This window comes from Chinchilla lanigera, unplaced genomic scaffold (assembly GCF_000276665.1).
Source record: "Chinchilla lanigera isolate Chin_1 unplaced genomic scaffold, ChiLan1.0 scaffold00004, whole genome shotgun sequence".
In the NCBI taxonomy this organism is placed as follows: Eukaryota; Metazoa; Chordata; class Mammalia; order Rodentia; family Chinchillidae; genus Chinchilla; species Chinchilla lanigera.
Window position 1 is genome coordinate 37,780,514 of NW_004955405.1, and position 19,618 is coordinate 37,800,131.

Here is a 19,618-nt window from a genome sequence, read left to right on the forward strand (position 1 = left end):
TCAATTTCAAAAGAATAATACAGTGTTATAATAGTACAACACAGTGCTGTATAATATGTTTTTGAAGAAAGTGCCTGGGTGTGGGATCAGAGAATACAGAGTATAAGTCCCTGCCTGACCACAGGCCACTTACTGTGTGTCCCTTGGAAAAGTTTTGAACTTTTCTGAGATGCTTTTTCCCTCTCCTTAAAGGAGGTAGGTATATGCCACTTGCTTTGACAAGGTGATGGACTTCACCATGGGCAATAACCCCATCTGGATGAGTACATCAAAATTAATTAAACCAAAGGAAGTCTTCAGTTTCTCCGTCATATAGTACTTAGTAATCTTGCAGAGCTGTAGATACTGTATTGGGCTGCACGGACATAGAAAACTTTCCCCTGTTAAAGAGGGAGTCTACCAGGAGGTCATAGGTCTTGGAGGGTATGGTATTATTGCGGGAAGGCGTATTGGACAGTAGTATCCCAGACGCAGATGAGACACTTTATACATCACTGCTGTTTCTTGCCCTATAGTTTTCAAACACTTTCTCTCATAATATTTTATTACAGAGCTCTCTATCCAGCAATGCAGGCTGCTCTTTCATAGCCTCTAGTCTAGTCTAGGACAAGACTGCCTCTCTATTTGGTGTTCTAATCTGGCGTAAGTGTAAAAACATAGCGATTACTAGAAAGCTGGAAAGAGTACCAAATAGAGGATTTCTAAGCCTTTAGTTAAAAACACACCAAATGCACAAGTATGAGAGACCTTGTCTCCAGCCACGAATATATCTCAGAAAAGATGACAGACTAGAAACAAATTGGAATCCCCAAAGAACAAGCAAAGACCCTGTCAGAATAGCCACCAAATACTCTTGTTTAAGCATGGTGAGTGGTGTCTCAATGGACTTGTGCTAACATGCTTGTAAACCTTCTAATGTTTCATTTAACTGCCTTGGGAAAAAAATCTCAGTGTAGATGAGAACTATCCCAAGATATGGAACTCAAGCTTAAGAGCTTTGCTCAAGGTCAAAGCAGAGTGACTCCAACATTGCTTTCATCTGGTTGAGGACCATCTTGACTTTCTGGGGTACGTCCAACACGTCTATGCTGCAGCTGATCGGACTGCAGCCTGCTGAGAAGGCCTCGATCCTCAGGGCATATTTCCTGGAAGAGTGGAAAAAACAAGCACAAGGTGAGGTTGCTTTTCACAGGCAGAAGAAAAGAAAAACAAAAGCAATAACTATTCATCGAGTGGCTATTATATCCACTGCTCTAGTCATATTGTACTGGTCGTGTGATTTAATCTTCACCATAACCTTATAAAGTAAATACTATAAACGTCCCCATTTTATAGATGAAGTAAGCAATGAATGATTAAGAGCTCACTCAAGGTCACAAGCTAATAAAACCTGGAGCTGGGGCTTGACCTGGGTGGTCCCCCAAGAGTTCACATTCTGAATCACAGTGCTCTGGAGCCTGTCAGTGTAAATGCTCTCTCTGCAGCTTCCTGACTTAAGTCTCCAAAAATAATGAACTTTAAAATGATACTTGAAGTTTTTCTTGTGTAGTTTTTCTGGTCATTGCAGGAAATAGCCTGAAGTATTACAGAAAATAGCATTAAAAATAATGATAGATGCACAACTTTCTAGGTAAGGATTCTTCTAGATTCTACATAAAAGCAGTTCATAGGTAAAACAATACATTCGAAGGGACAGTGAGGTGATTTCACTTTGGAATTTCTGTGCTGGAGTTTGGATCTGGAATGCTCCTTACAGGTTTGTGTGTTAAGGGTTAATCCTCAGCCCCGGCCCATTAACTACGTAACAGTTGGGAAGTGTAGAATCTATAAAAGGGGGAACCTAGCAGGAGGTCATAGGTCATGGGGGGCATGGTATTGAGGGAGACTGTGGGACCCCAGCCCCTTCTCTTTCTCATGTGAATAGTATTACCACATACTCCTGCCTCAACACAGCCTCCAAATCAATGAGGCCAACTGACCATGAACCGCAACCTGCAAAAGATTTCCTATGTTTAAATTGATCGTCTCAAGTGTGCTGGTATAGTAACGGCAAGTTGACTAACTCAGTGTGGGACCATTTTGTCTTCAGTGTCCAGTGAAAATAGACCCTTAGGTTGGAAGGGTGGGCCACAAACTCTGGGCTGTCTGCTTGCTTTATAAATAAATTTTTTACTGGAACACAGAAACAACTGATAATTTTAGATTGTCCGCAGTGGCTTTTGCCCTGCCACAGAGTTGAGCAGTGATAAACCTTATGGCACACAAAGCTGAAAAGATGAGATGTGATTTACAAAAAGGTGTTTAAATTTTTAAACATTTTATTAAAGACACGTTGCCTTTAATCTGCCTTTAAACGTTCCTCCTCATTTTCAGCACACTTATCTGGCAATTCTTGCCGCTTTCTGAAGCAGCTCTATAGGTCCTTTGGTGAGCGACTTCAGCTGTGCTGTTCTGCCGGCCTTGATGTCCTGAATTGAGTCAAGACATTCACCTTTCAGAGTCATTTTGACTGTGGGAAAAAGCCAGAGGTTCCCCAGAGCCAGATTCAGTGAATAAGGTGAGTGAGGACGCACTGTAACGCTTTTAGGAGCCTGCATCACCTCAGCTCTATCAGACGGTGTAAAGACACTCACTAAAGAGGACTTCCACAGCTTCTTCAGAAAGCAGCTAGAACAACGGGATAAGTGTGGTGGAAACATTTCAAGGGGGACTAATGGCAACGTGTCTTTCACTATAATACATTTTTAAAATTTAAACATTCCTTGTATGCTTCGACCCCACCTCAGCTATGCCATCCGGCCTTTTGTGGAAAGGATTTGCTGATCTCCGACTCAGATGACAGTGAGAAAAAAGAAGCAAATGGAACCGTGAGTCTCAGCTCACCGCCATGGCTTCCAGTAGACTGAAAATGCAGGGGCTGGATGGTGATGGATCAGTAAAACCTGACGCTGTGTGTAATCCCAAACTGCAAATAAGGGGAGTTTGAGGGTCCGATGGGAAAGACGCGCAAGGGAGTTGTGCTGCAGTCTGAATCCGAAAGCCAAAACCAACCCCTTAGTTAGGGAGAATGAGAAGCTGGCCTGTGAGCCTCCGATCTTCCACCCATTTCTGTCTACAGCCTGGTCCCAGGCACTCATCATGTGTGTGCTGTTACTGTTCATTTGCTAGCACTTTGCTGTCCCTCTGCATGATCTGAGGGTGGAAAGTAGGTCAGCCTGGTGCTTATGCAGAGACCGGGAGTCAGGGGCACACAGAGGAGCTGCACCAAGACCACACGGTGCAGACCTGGGGAAGCCACACCTAAGGAGTGGCCACAGGCTGGGTCGTAAGGCAGAGTTGTTCAAAGACTGCGCAAGTCAGCAGTGAGCCCACGAGGGTCCACGGTTGCTGCCTAACCAGAGCGCACCCCTCCGCATGAGCCGGAAAGTCGCCGCTAACCCCAACTGGTCACTGTTTGTGCAGGAGGCGCACCATTCTCGGCTCCTTGCATACTTGGTTTTTCTTCTTTAATTTTCACAGCAACTCAAGGAAACAGGGTATTCTCTTTATTCCATAAATTGGGAAACTGGGACCTAGGGAGGCCCATTACCTAATTCCAGGACACTCAGACAAAAATGGTGGAAGTAGATTTTAAACTCAAGGAGTCTGAAAGCAGAGGCAAGACCTGCAGTAACTCTGCCCTGCTGCACTCTGTGTGGCTCATCTATAGCTTCTTCATTCTCAGGGTTTTCAGGACGCTCCAAGGGTAGCTGTTTCCTACTTTCCTAATTAGAACCGATGCCCAAACATAGCTTGTTATAGAGATGTCACGGCACAGCCAACTTCCTAGTAAGTGGCCTCGGTGTAATGAATCATATCGTGCAAACAGGGGCAGACATAGCATGTGCCACTGTCTTTATATTTCCAGCACTCATTAGGAGTGTTCTGTCTTGGTTACTTTTATATAATTTAGAAGAATGCATTATTTTAAACTTTGAGATGCTGGAAGAACTTTCAATGAAAGTCCTTGCTAGTCACATTCCAGGCTGAGGTCCGGCAGCACAGATGTCACCTGACAGCTCATTAGGAATGTGCAGTCTACAGTCTCGGGTCCTACTCTGGAACGGCAGAATCACAGCCTGCGTTTAGCAAGGTGACTGAATGATTCCTATGCACTTGTAAAGGACTGCAATCACTGCAGTATCATTATCATGATAACAGTTCCGATGCCCTGGTTTGATGGGACTGAGGCAGGCGGATAGAAGCTCACCATCCAAGTATGTTTTAAAAATCCAGGGTGATTCCAACGTGCAGTGAAGAGTAGTAATATCTGTTGGAAATGGGCTGTGATTACTTGGAGGGACGAATGCTTGTGCTCCTGTGTGCTGGGAGCCTTTCTCATGACACAGTTCCTCCCCTGAGCCCCTGATCACCTGAGTCACCTCACTACTGCTCACCGTCAGTACCTCAGTTTGAACCTCAGAGTCCCTTCAGTCCAGGACGTTGGAGCCAGGTGCCTCCTTCAGCAGCTGTCCAACTCCTCCATCAAGAGCTCCTATGGTTTCCCGTGCTCTTGCTGTGTCCCATACAACTCCAGTGATCATGGCAACAACAGCATGGTGAGCCCCGTGCAACCTGGACAGTGGCCAAGACAATTGGTGAGCACATATGTATGGGAGCCTCAGCTTTGGGGAATAAGACAGCATGAACCACTGCAGCTGAGTCCAGGTTGAGACCAGCACTCAGACCATGGGAGTATGAATCTGCACTTGTCCAATCTGTCCATTCTAAGGATTCAGATTGTTCCTATATAGACTTCACAAGAGTCCCTGACAAGTTTTTCCAGAGTGGCTGTCTTGGTTAGGGCTTGAAAAGTTGGGTTTTAGCCATTGCTCTACTTTCTTTCCAATCAGGAGTTACCAGGTTCTGCAGTCCTTAAAGGATCCCTTAGAGCACTGCTACTCAGATGGGGGTCTTAGGCTACAGAACCAGCATCTCTGGAGGTGGGAGCTGTGTGCCGTGCATCCAGTGATTCTAACACAGTTGCAGTTTGGGCAGCACCGGTTTAGAGAGGTGTTCTCACACCTTTGCTGCATGTTAGTCCTTTGGAGAAGCCTTGTGAGAACTGATGCCTCTGCTCCAACCCCGCAATTTCAGATTTAATGGCTCAGTGCAGAGTCAGGAGGTGGAAAGTTCTTTAAGCTCCTTGGGTGATTCCAATGCTCAGCCAAGTTGGAGAATCGAAGACATAGAGGTTGATTCCCAAATGCCGGTGCACAGGTCCACTGTAACAGAAGCGCCTGGGGGTTTGCACACCAATCTCCAGTCCTACGTCCTATTTAATATACCAGGATTTCTAAGGGTAAATTTCAAGAATGGGGACTGAGAAAAAAATTCCCCCAGCACTTAAAAAATAGGAACACTAGGTGACTTTTTAAACCTATCCAGGTTTGGGAAGTCCTGGTTCAGATGGGGACATCCAAAACTTTAATCTGATTTAATCTGGGGTGAGGTCTGAGATTCTGATTTCCAGCAAGCTCCAAAGCACTACTGCCAAGTTCAGGATCACAGTGTACTTAGCAAGAGTTCAGGGACCTTGGTGAAAAAATGGACAGCCTTTCTCTAAATCCACCAATGACCTTACCCGAAACCTGTTAGCATACAGGGTCCTTGCTTGTATATCCCTCTCCTCTTACCAAATATTACTTTCTGCAGGGTAGGGGTTGGGTCTTGTACTATCTGAGTCACCAACAACTACACACAGGGCTTGGGATGTATGAGGAGCACCACCAATGGGATCTGAATGAACTAAATCCTGTGATGTCCTCAAGTCCAAGCTGCAGAGCCAGCTGAAGGTGAGACGCTCTACAAGTTGGGCTTCTATCACTGCCAGTCACCAGTTCCAACTGGGTGAGGTCCAGTGCTAAGCTGTTGTTACCCAAGCTTGCTTGGGAGGGGTAGGTAGGGTCAGAGGGGGCCTCTGGAATATTAATAATTTTGCACAGCACCCACAGCTATGATATTTACAGACCCAGGAAGCCCAGGAGGCAGCCTGAGGTTGCTCATGCAGCTACGGACTCCAAGGACTTACTCGGCTCCAAATGGAGCATATGAATTACCCCAGGCTGCCAAAGCCATGCAGGTCATTGGTTGTCACTGTGCAGAGAAATGCCGCAGGCCCCGTGCTAAACCGACACAAGAAAGCCTGTCTGACAGCAGTGGTCAAAGGAGAAAGTCCAGTGGGAGCAGAGGAGCTCAGAGGAACATTGTTCAGGCCTTCGGAATGGGAGAAGACTACGTCTGCCTCCTGCCTGGGGGGCCCGGCCGGTTGGAATCTGACGAGGACATATTACTTTAGAAACTCTGTTTGGGGGCTTAGTTTTGTCCTCAGGATTCTCTTTGCGCTGGGGTGGAGGTTTTTCTCCTGAATATTTTTTGACACAGTGACTGTGTGGTTTGTGAGCTACACCTAGGACGGTATTGGGATAGAGAAAGGGACAGAGGGAGCAATAGAGAGCAGAAGTGGCAGTGAGGGAGGGGAAGACAAGGGAACACAAGTGTAAGTCAGTGGGAAAGAGCGGTGTGGGGAAAGTCACGCAGGGCAGAGGCAGAGGCCTCAGAACAGGGTCTCCCTTCTCGTTAGCGGCACGGCTGTGTGATGAGGGTTGGTCTTAGTGTCTTGTGGGGGTCACTTGCATCCTACTCACCTTAACCCGTTCACAGGGCCCAGGACAAGTGGTTTCTGGTCTTTCCCTTCAGCTGTCACAGTGGGTTGCTTGCTGTCCCCCTGCCACCCGCCCTCACCCTCCACATCCTCCTGGGTTACCTGACACAGACAGGGACACTCTACGGCCATCGTAAGCCAACTTGGCTGGCTCTACCACACTTCGTCTCTTCACTCAGCTTCCACTGGCACCCCGGCTTTCCCCTCTGCTCACAGCCTTTCCCCCTACTCTGTCCCCACAGCTGGGAAGGTTTCCAAATAGCCTGGCGTTGCTCAGACGGCGTTCCCTGGACCATCTGCTTCAGAACCACGGAGGCAGGCATGGTAAAGGAGAGGAGGAAAGGAGGATTTTTTAAAATGCAGACTCCCTGGCCCAGTCCCTGACCCATAAATCAGACGAGATGAGAGGCAGGAGCAGCTCTGGGAAGCAGTGTTTGTAATCCTTGACCCAGATGAGCTGAGAAGCCCAGAAGCGTTCATGAACCTTGGCAAGACCATTCCTTAGGCTGCTCACGTGCTTTCCCCTTCAAGACCCTGCTCAAAAGATGTGAGAGTTCTCTTCCCCTACCTCAGAGCTGGGGCTGGGTGCCTCACACAAGTCCCTCCACTCTCCAGTTCTAGGCTTCCTTGTCTGAAGGCAAGAGAAAGCACTCAAGTCTCAAACAGGAACAGGGAGGACAGGCCACGTATGCACAAGAGTGAAGCTAGAGGCTGCACCCCCTGATTAGGTGGGCAGCAGCTCCACAATGCAGTCAACTGTGGTTTGGTAGCGATGCCACCTGGAGATGCCAGACCTTCCAAAGTTTTAAAGGAAATGAGAGATCAGGATTTTTATGTTGGACCAATTGTTTTATTCATGGCTAATTTCTTTTTAACAGGCCAAACAAAATGCATACTTTGGACACATTCAGGTTGCTAAGTTGGTATTTGTAACCCTCAGATGAGAGCTCTATAGGGTTGTCTTCAGCTGAAGGGCTCAGGAGTGTATCAGGCCTGACCTTTCCTAGTTAACCAAGATTTCTGTTGCTGGTTGGAGCCTTGTGACTGGCCCTTCTCGTACCGGTCAACGAGGACAAAATACATGACAGCAATTTAAAGGATGAAAAGGTTTTGGCTCATGTATTTGGTTCATAGGTTTCAGAGGGTTCAGTCCAAGGTAGCCTGGCTCCAAGGCAAAAATGGCATGGCAGAAGGGCATGGAGGAGGAGAACTGCTCAAACCACGGCAGTCAGGAAGGAGCTAGGGCAAGAACACAGCCTTCCAGGCCGTGCCCCCAGTGACCCACCTCCCAGCAGCACCTTCAGCACCTTCAGCTAGGAACTTGGCAATGGCTGAAGTGTCTGCTTACTGTCCGAGGCACAGCCTGGGGAACTACTTCTCGCCAACTTCAGGTAATGCTGATGCCAGAGAGGCACTGTGACCCACTGTAGACTCAACACTGAGCTCCTACCCTGCTTCTTTTCTCCTTGGAACCTGCACACAGTCCTCAGGATCCTAAGTCACTTCCTGCAGTGGTTACTTTGAACCTCCTTGGGCTTGTCCACAATATAGGAATCCGGGTTAGCATCAACTGTCACACTGAGAGCTGCTGTGTTGCAGCCATTCATCAAAGCCCTGTACTGCGTCCGCTCCAATCTCCGGTCATAAGCCAACAGGACGGTGCTATCCCTAACTCTAGGGCAAGAAGCTGAACCCCACAGAGGTCGAATGACTTGCCCAAGGTCATCCACTTTGGGGATATGAAAGTCATGATCCAAACCCAAACAGTCCGACTCCAGAACCTGGAGTTAACTTAGAGACCAAGCTGGTGTACTTATGCAACACTGTTAATAAAGATGCCAGGATAAGCAGTAAACCAGGACTGTCCAAGGAAAGCCAGGACACATGGGCACCCAAGTGGAGTCTGAACGGAGTCGTGAAGATTCAGCAGAAGATGACAGGAGACAGGGGAGGAAACACTGCCCAAGGGAAGGCCGGGTGTTGCAGTTCGTCAGACGGTCCAACCACTGCAGTGCTCCAGATAGAACAAAACCAGGACCATCCTTGTGTTTTGTTCTGTGCATTCTGCCATCCTCTTGTGCCCACTCACAAACCGCTGGAGAAGGACGGGGTCCCTCAGGCCTGGAAGTACAGACGCAGACAGCCGAGGGCTTGCTTTTCAAGAACTCCTGAAATTAGGAATTTTGCACAAAATCCTGCCCATCACAATGGTGTTTGAAGAGTAAGAATAACAGCTGCTGGGTACTTAGCTCTCCGTGATTTATGTAAAAAGGAAAGGCAATTTCATCATATTGTTTCTCAGTCCCAAGCGCAGGGAAGTGCGAAACAGGCTCAATACCGCCATCTCGTGTGCAAAATGGGCAGCCGCGGGTGGCAAAGAGCAAGAACAGTGGAAAAAGGGGGGAGAAAACCAGAGGAGGGGTGAGGACAGACCTACCGAAGGCCCATGAATTGGGAAACATCTGAGGGCTTTGGGCATACAAAAGTACTCTGAGAGAAAGATCGAATCTGGTGCTTTCAGTAGACTATAACGCTCTGTAGAGAGTCAGTCCCAAGCAGTATGCCGGCCATGCAAAGCCCGGAGGGCCCCACGGTGAAACAAGCTGCTCTCAGGGAATGTTCTTGGACAGTGCTGGTAGAGAAAACACAGGTGAAGCTCTTGCCTTCTGCTCCCCATAGAGGAGCTTTGATTACTCCACTGTGCTTTTATAAAGATCAAACAGCGCAGTAAAGCCACAGAACTGGCCAAGGTGCGACAGGACAGAACAGGGGAATGTGCTAGCACTCAGGAGGCAGAGGCAGGAAGATTGTAAGTTCAAGGACTGCCTGAGCCACCTAACAGGAAAGAAAGAAAGAAAGAAAGGGGGAAAGAAAGAAAGAAAGAAAGAAAGAAAGAAAGAAAGAAAGAAAGAAGAAAGAAAGAAAGAAAAAATAAAGAGAGAGAAAGAGAGAGAAGGAAGGAAGGAAGGAAAGAAGGAAGGAAGGAGAGAAGAGAAGAAATGACCAAGGCAATGACTAAAACCAAATATCTGGCCCATGGTGCTAAGCACTAGGAGATCCTGCAAGAGACGGAAGCTGAGAAGTTCTCCAGCTCCCCGTCACCTCGTGCCCTATCCCAGTCTCAAGAGTTCTGTCACCGGAGGAGGATGTGAGTCAGGGACCAGGCAGGCTCAGTTCCTGGGGAGACCTCAGCAGATGAAGATGGAGAAGCCCCGAGTCTGCCCCCCTATAGGTCAAGTCCAACAGGTGCTCGCAGTGACCACGTGTAGCTCCCACTACACAGCCTGGATCATGGCGGGAACTCTTCAGGTGTCATTTCGATTGCTGTTATTACTTCTGTTGCTATTGTATATTATTTTAGAACACCTTGTCTTTCTGTCCCCTTTACTGGCCATTCATATGGACCCCCATGTTGAGGGTGAGATGACCTCTCCCCCTCAAGTGACATTTCCCTGTTACTTAGTGACTGGCAGACACCAGTGCCAGTGACACTTTATTTCTCTACTTGTAAAACAGTGCTATCAATAACGATCTTTTCAGCAGATTCCCCCGACTCATCAGGTTCTTTCTTCATTTATTTGGCTAATACTTCACTTACAGAGCTCCTGTATGGGTCAGACTCTGCTGAAAAGGGGCATACAGTAGCAAATACACAGGCAGGACCCTTGCTTTCCCGGCCCTTGCTAGGTGCCCCGATTTTAGAGCAAATCCTCATCTACTATGTTATGTGAGTGTATCTTGAGATGTGCAGGTCTAAGTAGATGTAGAGAAGTGGTGTAACTCAGCAGCAACCCCCAGCATCATTCCCACCCCTGTGCTTACCTCGCACTGTGTCCGGTTCCCGCGGAACCTTCAGAAATGTCTGCCGCATGAGTTAATGAGTGAAAGAATTAGAGAGGAATTATTACTGGATTAGCTACATAAGTGATGATCACAATGAACTCAGAAGGCACGATGAAAAAAAGCAGGTAGGTGAAAACGCCTATGAAGGTGGTGCCTGTTATGCCAGGGGCACACACCCTCGGTAAGGTGAACTGGCCGATCATGATCCTCCTAGAAGCCGTGTGTTCAGCACCATTGCTCTCATTTCAGAGATGAAAAAAACGTGGAGTTCAGGAACACTCAGTAACTTTCCCTGAGCTTGGAAATTATAAGCAGATAGTAGAGGAAGTCATGGACTGAGGACACATATTTTCCATCTCCTTTATGGGGACGTTTTATTCTTTCCCTAGGTCCCATTTTTTGTCATTGGGGAACACAGTCTTCTTCTCCAGGCTCCAAGTGGAGATGGAGGAGACAATGCATTCTACCTAATGTGTCACAGCTGGAGATGAGGAACTTGGCTCTGAGCTGAGACGAACGCCCAAAGGCAATCGTTACCAAACCCAGCCTCACTGGAGCCCACGGCACCTCTTGATTTCTGCCAGTATTTTCCAAATCAAGTGAAAGCAGCACTCAACCTAGTTCAACTGTTTACCTGCCAGCTCTGCTCTCTTCTGTCCCTGCCTTGTGTCCTCTTGCCAGGGTTCCACGTGTCTGGGTTGGAGGCCTTGTTTATGCCTCAGTTAGTGCCCCTCTTACCCTAGGAATGTGCTCATCGGAAAGTCTACCATGTTTGCCTGACATCTGCTTCAAGTGGCTGCTCCTCATTGGTTCCAATTTTCTTCACTGGGGGTGACTTGAAAATCTGATCTGCTGTCTGCCTGAGAAGTGCTTTCACATCACCCTTATGCCTTTTGCCACACCACATACTTGTACACTCAATACTTTTCCATCATCTCAGTTCAGCTTTACTCACTTTAATCTCCAACTAAGCAATAGCATTTACGGACTCATGGGTTAGTATGCTTTGGTTTCCTAATACATGTCAATTACATTATTATTCATTAAATAGGAGTTCATGCATCACTTGCTGGTGGGCGATGCATATGGAGAAATGCATCTTTCGATGCACTGTGTGACCTTTGTGGGGTGCACTTACGCACACTTCGGTAGTGGTACCCTCCACACTCCCTGGCTGTGGCAGAGCCCGTGGCTCCCAGCTACAAGTCTGAATATATGTCACCACACTGAACACTACAGGCAACTGTGACACAGTGGTAGATATGGGTGCATCTAAACATATTAAGCATAGGGAGTGTATGGTTTGTGTCTGGATGTCCCCCCAAAGCCTCATGCGGCCATGGGGCAGGCTTTTAAAGTTTGATTGATTAGGGGTGTGAGAGCTGCACCCGCCCTGGGGTGGATAGCTTGTATATGTAAGGGAGAGGAAAAGGGTGCTTGAGGTGATTCCTCCCCCAGTCCTCCCTGGTGTGTGGTTGTTGCTTTGCTGTGTTCTGCCACCATGAGCTGTAGCCCTCTGCCATGTGCCACTCTGCCTTATAATCTGCCAAGTACGGACTGAAACCTCCACGAACTGTAAGCGAAATAACCTTTCCTTCCTTAATTTTGGGTGTCAGGTATTTTTGTCCCAGCAACGAGAAGAAAGTAACCAAGACAGGGAGGTACATGAAAAATACAGTATGAATGTGTAAGAAGAGGTGAACCTGCAAAATAAGGCTCTTACCATGATGGAGCTTGGGGGAAGGAAGTCGCTCTGGGCATCAGTAAGTAGGAAGACTTTGGCTGTGACCACCCCTTACACTGTACATGTAGGCTGCACTCAGTGTATTAAAAAGTACTTCGCTTTCTTAAATAAAAAATTAACCTTACATCGCTATCCCCTTTTTGCTTTATATACTTAAATGTTTAAAACATTTTTACTTTTTGTAGTAATGCTTAGCTTAAATACAAACATACTGTGCAGATGTCCAAAACTGTTTTCTTTCTTTATATCCTTATTCTAGAAACTTTTCTCTATGTCTCAAATTTGTTATCAAGGCTCTGAGCTCAATCCCCAGCATCCCCATTCCAAAATACTGTTTCTGTTGTTGAAGAGGAAGGCACAAACCCACGCCCAGTCCTAAGCCTGCACAGAGCTGAGATCACCATTGTCGCTGTCTTCCACCTCCACAGTTGCTCCACTGGGAAGTCCTCGGGACAGTGACATGCAGGGGTTTGTCCGCTCCAGTAACAGTGCATTTTCTCCTGGAATTCCTCCAGGAGGACCTGCAGGAGGCGGGTTCACCGTTAGCTTGTTTTCCTGTATAAGCAGGAGTGTGCTCTGAAATAATAAGACATACAATACAGTAAATACATGAATCCATAGCATAGCTATTTATTATCATGATCAAGTATTACATGCTACAGACAATTACATGCACTATGTGATTACATAAATGACGGAGCAGTTGCTTTGTTTACACCAACATCACCATAAATCCACGAATAAGGTACTGTGTTTTAACATTACCTTGGCCACAGCATCACCAGGTAATAGATACTTTGCAGCTCCATTATAATCTTATGGGATCACCACTACACATGTGGCTCATCACTGACTGAATCATCATTCTATTGTCTGTGACTATATATTATTGGTATAATTATATATTGTTCACATGAATACATTATCAACCACCTTATTTATGTTTCCTTGTGTCAGGGGTCGTGTATCTAACCCACTTGGGGAACACTATACATATGCCTTCTCTATACTATTTTAAAATAGCAGCCACTCTTCATTGAGATTTTGCTTTTCTAGAAAAAAAGTCTCCAGCACTTTCATTCCTGTAAGGTGGTGTAAAAGTAATTTACTGTCACTGCTGTTTGTCTCTATGCCTATTGAGGTTTGGATGCAAGTCTCAGGTACCCTTCTTTCGTTATATGTACTCTGATTTTGTTGATCCGTATTTTCATTAGCATTCTTGGCAGTCTAACTACGTACCCTAAAGATTTTACCCACGCCGGCATGGTGTTGTCTTTTCCATTGTGTTCATTCTTTTAGAGCCAAGTTCAAGAGCTTGCGTCAACCCTGCTACATTTCACCTGGGGGTTGTTTTAACTAGTAAGGGTGTTTACTCATCCTGATGCTGTCATCTACACTGTTCACTCTCTCCTAGCCTCTGTTCACCTGTAAATTTGATAAACATGTGCTCTGTACCCTTATATAAACCACTGACAGATATGTGGCCTTGGAAAATTACATCCAGATTGATACTGACCATCATCATCCTGTGTTGGGCACTAGATATTTATCACTGAACCTTTGTTAATTTATTATGAATCCTCTGGAGACTTTCATCATTTAATATGGCCTCTGTAATACTTCCATGATTACTTTTGACATAGTTTAGTACTGTATTGAATAAACACTTTTAATCTTTTAAGATTACTAAAGTTTTCTTTAAAGATCACTTGGGTTTGAAAGTTATGTGTATTGAGTACTTATTTAGCCACTCTTTGTACAAAACACCTAACAGATTGAGAATTTTTACTATAACCAGTTCATCATGGTAGCTATTGATATCCTTATACTACAGAAGGAATTTCTGAAGTCTTAACACCAGTCAGTGTAACCTGGCTTGCAAGTAGGGCAGAAAAGAGCCAAACTTAGGCCTGCCTGACACCAAAGCCAGAGCCATTTCGGCTCTAACTGGTGGGCTCAGCGTGGAGACGGACAGATAGGCACACCTGCTCTTGTTTGCTGAGCTTAGATACAACAGCTTGCCTGGGAAAATAGCCAGTCCTTTGCCGAGGGCTTTGATGTGCAGAGGTGGAAAATGATGACCACACGTCCGCACAGAGGAGAGGCTCAGAAAGAAGTGAAGAAGAAGCTCTATTTGACCCTGGAAGGAGCACTGAGCACAAAGCATTGTGAGGAGGCACCTGTGACATCTCTGGCGTTGACGAATGCCTGCAAAGAGCGGTGGACTAAACCGGAAACCAGAATTTAAAATGCGTTCATCGGTGTAATTAAGGCACAGCTCTATAGGCATAGAAATCAATGTTGTCTCCATTTATATCCCTAATCCTGAAGCCACTGCCCCTGTAGCTGTCACTGTGTCACTTCTGGACAAACTACACAGTGATGCCCTCTCTAACCACTGGACTTCTCCAACAAATGTCCACTATCCAAAAGTAATGCAGCTCTTCGGCCTTTGGGAGCTGCTGTCATGGACATGGGGCTGCATTCCTCATCTCTTCCTGTAGTGGTGAAAGGGAACCAATCAAGATGGGGACCACTGCAAAGGGCTGGAGGAGATGGATGGTCCCAGTGGAAAGGCACACAAACTTTAGTCCCCTTTGGGAGAGTTGAGGTGGCTGATTTTCAGTAGGTGTAGCTTTTTCAGCCTTGGCCCTGCCTTCCCAATCTTGGAGGGTGGATAGTAAGCAAACTTTTCCAGCAGAAGGCTCTGTTTCCAGGTGCCAAAAATGCACTTGGCCATGGAGCTGTTGCAAGAGCCCCTGGGGGAGCCTCTGTGTTTTTGCATGGTTGTGGGTTGCTAGGTCTGGGATAACCTGGGGCAGGCTGCCTCACTCACCAAATCCTTAAATAGAGTGCTTCAGCAAGGGAACGTGGAGTAAGCTCCCCTGGCTTTCGGTCAGCACTGGCAAAGCCAAGCCTAGAGCTGCCATGACAAAGACCTCATTCAAGGTATGTCCAGCTGAAAGCATGGAACAACTCAGTCACACACCGATGGAGTGTGTGGGAAAGAGCCAGTCATCGACCAACGTGTCTTTAAGGTAACCTGAAACACTTTTCATAATAATTCTATTTAAGAAAAATTTTTTCCACCTGCTTCTAAAGAGCAGTAGAGCTGTCTGTGTAACCAGGGAGGAGTCACCACGGTGGAAAATGTCCTACATGCACGTTCTCAAGGTCCAGGAACAGGTTCCCAGGAGAGGTCATGCGGAGACTTCCCAAGATGTAACACTCACGGCATCACTGCCACCCTAGAGCCCCAGAGAGCCTGACATTTTATTCGCTCTTGAATGTGCTCTGCTTGGCTGCTAGAGCAAACGGAAGTTCCCCTGTAGCCCAGTGAGAGAGAAAGGCTCCAGTCAGCAGCCGTTTGGACGCGGCCCTTCTGCCCAGGGAAGAGAGCCACTCCCAGAGCCACCGCTGTGGCTCTCTGGCACTTTCTGTAGGCCTGTTGTCCTTTAAGATTCCACCCCTGGCCTCACTAAAGGGACGTCTATCTCCACAGCTGCCCAGTGTGCCCAGGTGCACATGGATATTAGGGTGTATTCGGGAGTTAGTCACTCAGGAAAATGGGTGAAAACGGAAGCTCCCCCTCCCATTTCCCAAAATACAGTGGGGCCTAAGATGGAGCCGCATCCTCAAGGTTGAGAGTGACTAATTTTGAACTAATGCAACTTCCCCTCTCAGAACTCCAGTTTCGCTGAGGCTCTGTGACCTCTCCTGCCCCCATATTGCTGACATTTTCTGGCCTCTTGATGGCTGTTCTCACTCACAGGGGACCTGGACACCTACCTCACGGCCTTCTTCTCGGACTCCATTTCTGTCACTGTTCTTCATAACTTCCACACCTACCTTGACTCAGCTCGACTCAGACCCTGCCTTCTCAGTCCCTTCAATTCTCCTGCTTTTGGCAGACTCCAGCCGCCGACCACCTGCAGTCACACACCCAGTAAAACTCCACTCTGCTAACCTGCTCCCGGCATCGTCCCCTCTACAGACGCTGTTCTCCCTTCAGCTTGATGACCAGTACCCACGCCACAACAGCCAACCTTTCTCAACTCATCCAACCGAGATCACCCTTAACCTACTGAACAAAACTGAAACCCTCAGTGTGCACAGCTGGGAAAGAAAGCAGGGCAGGGTGTTTGGGGGAGAAATAAAGGAATTTATGTTTCAGTCCAAGAGTGTGTGGGTTCCAAATTTGGATCCAGCATAGACTGTACTAGAACACTAGGACATCCTGGTGCACAAGGTCCCAGATGTGGTGTATATCTCCTAAGTCACTTAGCACTCAGAATATCTTTTAGCTGATTATGTGCTTGTACTGATAACACAGCTCTATGATAAGATTATTGTGACTCTTCCATCCTAAAAGAGTTTCTATTTAAAGAAGAAAACAACAGTAAAGAATAGTTTTTTCCCTAGTCTTCTCTACTCTCTTATTCCAACACACACACACACACACACACACACACACACACACACACACACTCTTACATTTTCTGACTTTCCTTTATAAAGAAGTAAAATTAGAATTTGGTACAGCACTAAATCAGAACTTTATTTTTTTATTTTTTTATTTTTTTTTTTTTGGTGCTGGGAACTCAGGACCTTGTGCTTGCCAGGCAGGCACTTATGCCACTGAACTATATCCCTGGCCCAGAAATTTAATAGGCACAAGCACAAGTCTTGTTTATGAGACATGAGGCAAAGTGACTTTATCAGAAGCACTGAGTTTATGTGAGGAATGAATTTTTCAAGCTTGCTTTGTAAAGAGAATCCTCCCATTCTGCAGTGAGGAGTAGCAGCAAAGAGTGCCCAAAGGTAGAGTCAAGACTCCAATCTTCTCTCACTATCTGTGAGACCTTAGCAATGTCTTTGAAGTTCTCTGTGCATTAGTTTCCTCTTCCAGGGACCTGAAGGCAGGTATGGGGATTCCTGGACTATTATGTTTACTTAAAAGAGTCCTAGAAATCTTTAATTTAGCCATACAAACCAGCTTGTGATTTGTATCATGATACTAAACCTCAACTTCCTTGTCAGGAAGCGGGGTGGGTGAGAGTACCTGAATTGTGGGCTTAGCAAATGACAGGAAGGCCATCAAGCACAGCTGCAGGGACACTACTGAAGTGTTACCGTTGCTTTCGTCTTTGTGATCACCGTCATGATTGTGGTGGGAAGGAGAAGCAGAGGTACAAATTAATTACTACCTATTACATGTGGTTTGGTGATTAAAACATTTCAAAACAAGAATACCTTGGAGGGGAGGATTTGAAACAAGTATCGAAAAATCTGGGAACCACATCTCCTAAGCCTATGGGGGTTACAGCTATTGTGCACCTATCGTGTGGTCTGTAACGACAGATGACAGGAGACATAGAATCTCCTTTAACCAACTTTTGCTTGACTCAGAGCTGTGATCGCCAAGGGACATTTTGTTGAATGTTAGTCTTGAACAAACTGCTGCTTGGTGCCTCAGACTTAATGGTTCAGGGTTGTGCTTCCAGCAGGGATACAGCATGTTCCCAACTAATCACATAAACATTCTATTTAGTGCATCTTGTGACTCTGAAATTTATTTCTTTCAAATTTGAATATGATTTGGAGTAAGAAGTAGCAAAAGTTTTCTGCTGAACACATACAACAATAGCCGGCATGTAGTAAGTGCTCGGTAGATGCAAACTGTCTCAGATTGTTGTGTTTAATAATAATATTGAAAGTCGTGATGGAGGGCAAGCTATGTTCTTGTGGTTAGTATGTGCCAGACACAGTGGAAGGGAATTTGTGCATATTTTTCTCATTTATTTCTTAATTCTATTCATTTATCTGAATAAGCCTGGCAAAAACAATCCACTGGTTATAAATGATAATGAATTGGAAGGTTGTAATTTTTAGGTTTGGCCCAATATTAATATTATACATCAACATCCTTTGCCAGGTGACTTGGAATTACCACCCACTGGAACACCCACATGGCTTGCTTTGGATGAAAGCACATTGGCAGGAATGCCCACATGCCAACTCCAGGGCAAGGGTTCTAGAAGCTAGTTGGGTTCCACCTACTCTCTTGCACAGGTGCCTTTTTTTCAAAAGAGCTTCTCTTGCATATTTTCTGCCCCTTCTGCATGGGTCCCAAAAGAAATACCCATGGAGCAGACTTAAATACAGTGAACATGGTCTCTAGGCGCATCCATTTACCTATAAAAGTCTCGAGTTTATAGTGAAATAAATCAGACTCTTATGTGTAAACATCGTATTGTCTCCCTAGCATAAGAAACTGAAAGAGTAAATAAGATCTAAAAGGTACAATAGATATTGTGAAAGGGAAAAAAAAACTGCTCAAGGGGAAAGAACAACTGGGATGGGGGAAAAGAGATAAAAAGGAAGGGAAATTTTAAGAAAAAAAATATATACACACACAAGATAGCTAAGATAATTGTACTACTAATTTCTATTCGTTCACTGAAAGGAACAGTTAGTGTTTATATTGTTTGATCAATTTTGCATGCCTGTATCTGGTAATTTGAGCAACTACTTTGAAGATAACGATATACAATATAATAACCATTGTTAATTTTTTATCATCTTATATTGAAATTCTGTATTACTTTGATTGTTTCTCTTTAAAATAAAAAAATTAAAATTAAAGTACGAAAATAATAAATACATAAATACAATGAGCAGAGAGGAAGAAATTCTAGAGGCACTTAAGGCTTGAAGGAGAGTTGCTTGGCATACCTCAGCAGAGCCAACCAATGCCCAAATCACCCTTAACAGCCTCAGTAGGAATAGGATACTCAGCATGTGTGCCATGGGGCACTGCAGGATTGACTTAACAAAAATAAATACACATGGCTACCTCAGACTCAGGAACATTAATTGCAAGTTGGTCCTTAATGCTACCTGGCATCAACATACCATTTCCCTCTGTCAATAAATCTTTAACATCTTTTCTCCCATCCTCACTTTTGGCTGATGTCTTTTTTCCATTGGTTCAAAATGGAAAATATTAGAAAAGAGCACCTACATTTTCCCTCAAGCACAATCCTATGTAAGCATCTGTGTCCATACACACTGCTAGTTCTTCTGTTAATGAACTGTCGTTGGTCTTACCAAAAGTGATTGCTCCCTTTGACCTCAGAATCACATCCCTTCATGTCCCAGCAGCTTTTTCCTCTCCATATCCTGCATCATCAGATTCAAACCCCAGAATATGCATCATTTCAATAATAAACAAAGGAGGGGCTGGGGATTTAGCTCAGCGGCAAAAGCGCCTGCCTGGCAAGTGCAAGGTCGTGAGTTCGGTTCCCGGTACCGGAGAAAACCAAAAA

At 45.7% G+C, this 19,618-nt stretch overlaps 1 long non-coding RNA gene across 1 annotated transcript in view; it reads right to left on the reverse strand.

Moving 5' to 3' along the window:
- Positions 1-12,191: 12,191 nt before the first annotated feature.
- The window catches only part of LOC102005769, an 11,077-nt gene continuing 3,650 nt past the window's right edge, over positions 12,192-19,618 (reverse strand). Inside the window, exon 3 of the long non-coding RNA XR_259443.2 lies at positions 12,192-12,866. This is a non-coding gene — a long non-coding RNA (uncharacterized LOC102005769). The remainder of the gene's footprint in view (positions 12,867-19,618) is intronic.